Source organism: Sinocyclocheilus grahami, unplaced genomic scaffold (genome assembly GCF_001515645.1).
Source record: "Sinocyclocheilus grahami isolate Dianchi unplaced genomic scaffold, SAMN03320097.WGS_v1.1 scaffold213.1, whole genome shotgun sequence".
NCBI lineage: Eukaryota > Metazoa > Chordata > Actinopteri > Cypriniformes > Cyprinidae > Sinocyclocheilus > Sinocyclocheilus grahami.
In genome coordinates, this window is record NW_015505392.1 from 299,880 (window position 1) to 307,620 (window position 7,741).

A 7,741-nucleotide genomic window follows, 5' to 3' on the forward strand; every position below is an offset into this window, starting at 1 on the left:
TAGCGGTGAAAGATCGGCGACGGCCCCAGATTATTGTTGTTTCACTTTAACAGCACGTTAAAACATCACACTCTTACTTGATCTGGACAAACTGTGCATCAGTAGAAAGATTAAAGACTCTAACTTCGATATTTGACCATAGTTTTGATAAAATATTGTTGCAGTGACAGTAATTTAGTAATTTATGTCAGGAGTGCAAAATAATAAATCGGTATGTCATATTTAGAATAGAAATTCACCACGCATTCATATTCAGTCACGTCTGCAGTGGTTTATTTGCGTTCACATAGCTTCACTAAACAGCTTCAATGCGGGTTTATAGTCCAAATATGCATATACATGGAGATATATAGATATATTTACTCATGTTTACTTCATATGTCTTCAGACAGAATCATAATTTCTATTAATTTTCCACTGATTTCCACGATCTGATGATAATTAGCCGCTCCCTGGGCTGTCTCTGTGTGTTTACTCTTCCGTGCTCATGCTGTGACTCAGACAAACTCTGATTCGTCCCATCACTTGTCAATCTTTTGCGTCTCATAACAAGCCCTGTCTCATCCTGTCACGAGCTTCCTTCACTCTTCCGTGTTGATTTCTGACCACAGCAAACACAGAGAACCCTCTGCACCCACTAAATATCCAAATAATAAACACACGGTTACGATAGTATATGGTTTGTATGTGATTTTCTTGAGATTTGGGGTATTTTCATAACAATAATGAATGTGTACATCTGAAATGCTAATTTGCGCCACAATATAAAAGGCGGTAAATAGCATATTTATTCTGATTTAGCTGATCTAGCTTGTATATACAGTATTGTTAATATTTGTTCATATTTTGCCTTCATTTGTCAGTGCAATCCCAACAAATATCCTTCATTTTTATTTTTAAAATGTAATGGTTGTAATGGTTTAAAGTGTTTTCTCATTGTTGTAGTTCCCTTTGATAGGTTTACTTGATGCTGCATCAGTAGTTGACACTATGCTAACACAGGTGTGACGATTGTCTGAACCCTTTATATTATCACATCAGTTCATTGGCTGATGGTGCTCATGCCACCCACGTAGGCTCTACGTCACATGCACCATCACCCCTCAGATTTTTCAATCTTTTTTCATTATCTGGTCTGTGTGTATTTCTCAGATTTTTCTTTCTTTCTTTCACATTTTCGTCACTTCATCATATTATCCTGCCATTATCAGAGCAATTATCTCCTCTCGGCAGATACGATGAGTTTCAGGAAATATGTCATGCTGTGTATACAGTTTTATCACTAGCAAGGACATACAAGACAGCCTGCCAGATTGACGTCTTAGCAATAGTTTTAAAATGAAGGTGCCCTGCTCCAGACTCGCCAATATTCTAACAAACGAAGGGTTTTCGGTTAATCCCCCCTTTTCCAGTTCTGTGGTTGCCGAGGTGGTGCATGAACCAGATGCAGTGGGTATAGAAAAGAATCGCCCACCTTTAACATAATCACATTTTGTTGCTTTGCAGCCTGAAATGAAGATGAACACAGTTTTTGTTTTATCCAGCTGTATTTACTCTTATATCATAAGAGTAAGTTATAGCAACTTATAACATCCAAGTGAATGATACAACACCAACATGTCAGAAAAAACAAAAGTTTAAAAAAGGATCACCCCCTTGTGTCAGTATTTTGTTGAACCACATTTTGCGTTAATTACAGCATTTAGTCTGTTGGGATATGTCTTGACTAACTTTGCAAATCTAGACTTTGCAATATTTGCCCACTCTTCTTTGCAGAACTGCTCAAGTTCAGTTAAATTTGATGGTGAGCATTTGTGGACTGCAGTCTTCAAGACATTCCACAGATTTTCAATGGGGTTTAAGTCTGGGCTCTGACTAGGCCATGCAACGACATTCACCTTTTTCTCCTTCAACCACTATGTGCTCAGTTTTACTGTGTGCTTTGGGTCATTGTCATGTTGGAAGGTAAACCTTCTTCCCATTGACGACTTTCTGGCAGAGGGCAACAGATTTTCCTCAAGAATTTGATGGTATTTTGCCCCATCCATTTTTTCTTCTATCCTGACAAGTGCTCCAGTCCCTGCTGCAGAGAAACACCCCCATAACAGGACATTACCACCTCCATGCTTTACTAGAGGAATGCTGTTATTTGGATGGTGAGCTGTATTGGATTTCCGTCCAGACATATCGTTTGGTGTTGAGGTCAAATAATTAAATTTTAGTCTCATCTGCCTCAGAATCTTAAAGGCGCAAAGCTCAGTTGTGACTGTATGTGACCTTTCTTCCCATACAAGCCACATTTGTGGAGAATTTGTGATATTGTTGTCACATGCACACAATGACCACTCTTTTTCATAAATTCCTGCAGCTGCTTCAGAGTTACTGCCTCTTGGTCGCCTCTCTGACCAGTTTCCTTCCTCCTTTCATCCAGTTTGGAGCGACGTCCTGATCCAGGGAGGCTCTGTGTTGTACCAAATACCTTCCACTTCTTAATAATAGACTTCACTGTGCTTCTAGGCATTGATAAAGCCTTTGAATTTTTTTTATCCATCTCTTGACTTCTGCTTGTCCACAACTTTATCCCGGAGATCTTTTGACAGTGCCTTGCCAGCCACTCATAGTTGATTGTTTGCTTCAGTTGCACTACCAAGGACTGAAATAAAGTAAAAGTAAAAGCTCTTTTCATGCTGAGCTAATCAAAATGACCACAGCTGATCACAGTTGAAAGTCAAATGGCTTTGTGTGCCATTGAGAATGTGATTAGCTGAACTCAATGATTCAGTTTTTTTAATATTTTTTTTTTCTGACATGGTGTTATATCTTTCACTTGGATGTTATAAGTTGAACTGAGTAAATACAGCTGGATAAAACCAGTGTGTCTGCCTTCATTTTAGTCTGCAAAGCAACAAAATATGATTATTTTAAAGGGGGGGGGGTCTTTTCTATACCCACTGTGAACTATATTATTGCCCAGCTCTAATCTTTTAAACGTGACTATAACAAGAAGATATTAAGATATTGTAAACATCATGATTTTCTGTAAAGCTGCTTTTCAAAATGTGTATTTATACAAATTATTTGACTTGACTTTTAATGTACTTTTGTAATATGGTTGCCTTTCAAGTACCATAGAGTACTGTACAATATAAATAAATAGCATATATGAATATAGCAGTGGCGGGCCGTGCATTTTACACCTAGGCCTTCAGTGGCGTCCTACATTAATTAATCCATCTCTTCATACCATCATAATGATGCCACGGCTATAGAAACCATAAATATTACACAGTAATGCAGTATAACAGGGCACTACATAACAGACAGGTATCTTATGTAGCGAGAATGAATGCCATTACTAAAGAAAGAAACCCAATTAACAATTGTGCAACACATCATCTGTAGCTGAAGCATTAACCTAACAAAATGACACAAATACAGTCCATCCGATGTTCTTACAGACATTTATTCACCCAAACGTATTTATACCTTACAGATATCATTGGTATAAAACAAATAAGGTGATTACATGTGTTTTAAAGTTGACCTAACAATTTAATGTTCTCTTACTGCTTTATTTCGTCTTCACGAGTCTCCCCGCCGGTCTGCCAGCGCACTGCGGGAGGAAAATACTGGTTAGCATAGCTTTACTAGGAAAGTGAGCAAGTAACATTAAAATAATTCACACAAGACGATGAAGAAAAGTGTATAGATGTGTTTTAACGTACCTCTGTGACTCTCATCTCCCCGCTGGTCTGCCTCTGCCAGCGGCGCTGCGGCCGGAGGAAAAGATCGGTTAATACAGTTCCACTCGGGAAACTGAGATATACTTTTACGGAAACTTAAACCTGGCTTTATATCGCGCAAATAACATCAGCATACAACGCATCAAGCGATAAAAGAGTCAAAAATGAAAATGAACCTACCATACTCTAGTGGTTTTTCATCTTCACGAGTCTTTCACAGAGCCAGTGCCGAGGAGGTGTGAGGTTGTTTATCGCAGTCATTAGGACTAACGTTACTGTTTTTAGATTTACTAAATATAGCAGGCAAATATTTTTTCAAAATGCACTGAAAATCTAAACCTGAGAAACAGTAATAAAAGTTTTACTGAAATGATTTACAGTGATGCTGTTTGCTAGCTAGTACACTCTTAAAAATAAAGGTGCTTCACGATGCCATAGAAGAACCTTTTTGTCTAAATGGTTCCATAAAGAACCTTTAACATCTGAAGATGAAGACTTTCTGTTTCACAAAAGGTTATTTGTGGAGAAAGGTTCTTCAGATTATAAAAAGGTAAGAAAGAGATGGTTCTTTAAAGAACCTTTGACTGAATGGTTCTTTGTGGAACCAAAAATGGTTCTTCTATGGCATCGCTGTGAAGAACCTTTTGAAGCACCATTATTTTTAAGAGTGTACTCTGACCATCCAATCAAAGGACGAGAAAATGCTGACGTTATCGTTAGCCAGCTAGATGGCCCTGGTGTTGTCAACTCGAAATCTGATTGATTAAAGCAACGGTTTCATTGCCATTGATTTAAGCTAACAGACGCCTGCACTGTTGATTCTGAAGGCCTTAAGGCAGATTTCTTTGACCCTGGCAACACGATTGCTGAAATATGATTGGATAAAAGCTCTAATATAAACATACACTGCTGGAAGCAGTGCAACCAAGAGAAAAGCTATGAAATGAAGAGAATAGACTATTGGAAATAATTTAATACACATTCATGGAAAAAATATATAAAAACTAATCAGTGATTCTGATAGTGTTTAGGCCAGCAGAGTCGGCTTTGCTGGCCCTGACGGCCCACCACTGGAATATAGTAATCATGCAATATATCAATTGTTTTTGGAGTGAAATGGCTTTACCTATTTTAAATTCTATTAACTTCATAACGGTTTGAAATACTCCATGAAAATATTTGTTACTGTGGGGTAACAGACCCTGTTCCAAACAGGCCAAGCCATATATCAAATATTTTATTCACTCTGTTTCATTTTCTTTCTTTCCATTCATTTTAAATTGTATGTTGAAAGCCAACTGATTTATAAGCTGAACAATTCCTTGGAACGTCACTGTTCTCTTTTTAAAAGCTGATCTCTGCCAACAGTATTAACCTGCAATAATACATTCATAGTTTCATTTGGCTCATGAAGCAAATACACCAAAATAATCATCAATTAATGCTGATTCTAATGTAAACACTCTATTCGCAACATTGTTCATTACCAAGAACAAATAAACCTATTTAGAGGAATGTACATTTTAATTTTTCATTTACCATTTACGCAGCCAAGGGCAGACATTTGTTTTCATTTATTCTACCATTAGGATCCTTTTGCCATTATACATAAAAGGCCCCAGCGTCATTTAAATGTTTTTCTTTTCAAAATGATTTTCAATTAATTAATGATCCCAGTTTTCCGAGATCAAACCCAAATGTGATTGACAGAGTTGATGTAGTCACCTAGCACCTCTCTAAAACTAGCTGCATATAGCAGTGCATGCGTTAGTTTACATGTGCATGTACATGTGCAACCATGCCTGTGTGTGTTCCCATTCCTATATGTATGTGATCTTTGACATCCATGAATGAGTTCCAGGTGTGTGTGTGTGTGGTTTGTGACACAGCCCACCTCAGCGTTCCATCTTGAGCGTTGCTCTTTTGCTTTGCTTCTCCGGCATATGAAAACAGGCAGTGTCAGGTCTCTGGTAATGACTGACCTCACCGTAGCTACAATGCAGATTGCTTTTCCTCTCTCAACAGTCCCCTCAGTGATGCCAAACGCAGCCCTGCTTTACAAAAATGCCCCTTGCTAAATTCCAACTGCCATTAGTGATACAAACCATTGTTTAATGGTGAATTTTGAAAAACAGCAACATTGCATGTGGACTTTATTTAAAGAACCTCCCGGAGATCTGCAGTGCCACTCTATGATCAGAAAGAAGGGGATTGGGCTTAATTAAACTTTCCTCTTTTGCCAATCTGTCACTGCCGGGCCTAATTTGTTAGCATGTGCACCGTGATTAAAAGACCTGTGCCCTTATGTACCACACTGATCGCTCCAGCTGTCCCAATCCAGTGAATTCTCCAGCAATGAGGCAGTGCCAGAATCCTGCCTGTGTCGACATTTACAGATTACTGTTGCCGCTAATGTATCTGTGCTTGCTGCCACAATTCAAGTCATAATAATTAAAGACACACCGCATCTCAAGCTCACATTAATCATGCTTTATATGGACTTTGAAGCTCTAATGGGAAACAGCCATCCGTATGACTGCCTCTCCACTTTTATTGTGCTTGGACAAATTGTGGTGAGTGTATGCTGTGTGGCACATTTCTGACGGACTTTTACAGGAAATGGTAAAAAGAAAATCTCAAATAAACTGGAGTGAATCAGGGAGACAGTCGGCGGTTATGCTGTCTTGATTGACTCACCAGACAAAACAAAGCCTGATCTGTGTGAGTGCAACATAGCACAGCTATCTATTTAGATAATAGTTTAGGATTGTCAAGATATTATATTTAAATTAAGTTAATCCTTTATTTCATCAGCTCAATTTAATTTGTTCACTAGGTTCCTTATAACTAACCAATTATATGAAATTATCAAGTTAAATTACACTTAAGTCAGTTCAATTTAAATTGTTCACTAGGTGAAGTAATTTACTTTATTGCCTAGGTTTTGTGAAGCATATTAACGAATATATGACAAATTCTGCTTATTAGAAACACTGATGAACTATAAAAAATTAGCTGAAACTTCCTAAAATGGATTCATTTAAATAAATTCAAATGTATAAAAAAAAAATGTATACATTTACATAAATTAAAGCCCCTGAGTCCGCTCCAGTGTCGGCTCCAGCCCCTGAGTCTGCTCAATTCATCAGTCTCAGTCAAGAGTCCGTTCCAGTCCCAGAGTTCAGTTCCGAGTCCGCTACGACCCCAGAATTCAGCAGGTCTGCATCGGAACCCACTCTAACACCTGAATCTAAATTGAAGCCTACTCTAACCCCTGTATCTTCATCAGAGCCAGTGAATTAACTCTAAGTTTTCCTACAATCCTTAAATCCATACTAGAATTCACCCCAGACCTTAAAGGGGTCATATGACGTTGCTAAAAAGAACATTATTTTGTATATTTGGTGTAATGCAATGTGTTTATGCGGTTTAAGGTTCATAAAACACATTATTTTCCACATACTGTATATTATTGTTTCTCCTCTATGCCCCGCCTTTCTGAAACATTTTCGATTTTTACAAAGCTCATCTTTCTGAAAAGCGAGGTGTGCTCTGATTGGCCAGCTATCCAGTGCTTTGTGATTGGCCGGATGCCTCAAGCGTGTGAGGGAAATGTTACGCCCCTTATCATACTGTGATGCCGTGTCCCGGCGCGACGAGACAAAACCAATAAAGTTGGAATTGCCCCCACTTTATAGAAACAGCCTTTGTGCACAGCCGGTGATCTCTCCCAGGTTCAGGAAACAGTCCTCCGTAAAATGCGCTGGACACATCTGAATATTTGGGTTGAACTGTTCTGGAACAGTGTTATAAATACAACTTAACCACTGATTTCTAGTTGTGTCCTCTTTTGGAAGACCAAACAAAGTAGTTTCACTTTCACAACGAAACACACAGTATCTCCACGACACGACGGCGGCAGCAGCAACAATACTACAGCGAGAATCAAAGTGATGCCTTCTTTCTTTGCGTGAACATTTGGGCGGTGTTATGCAAAT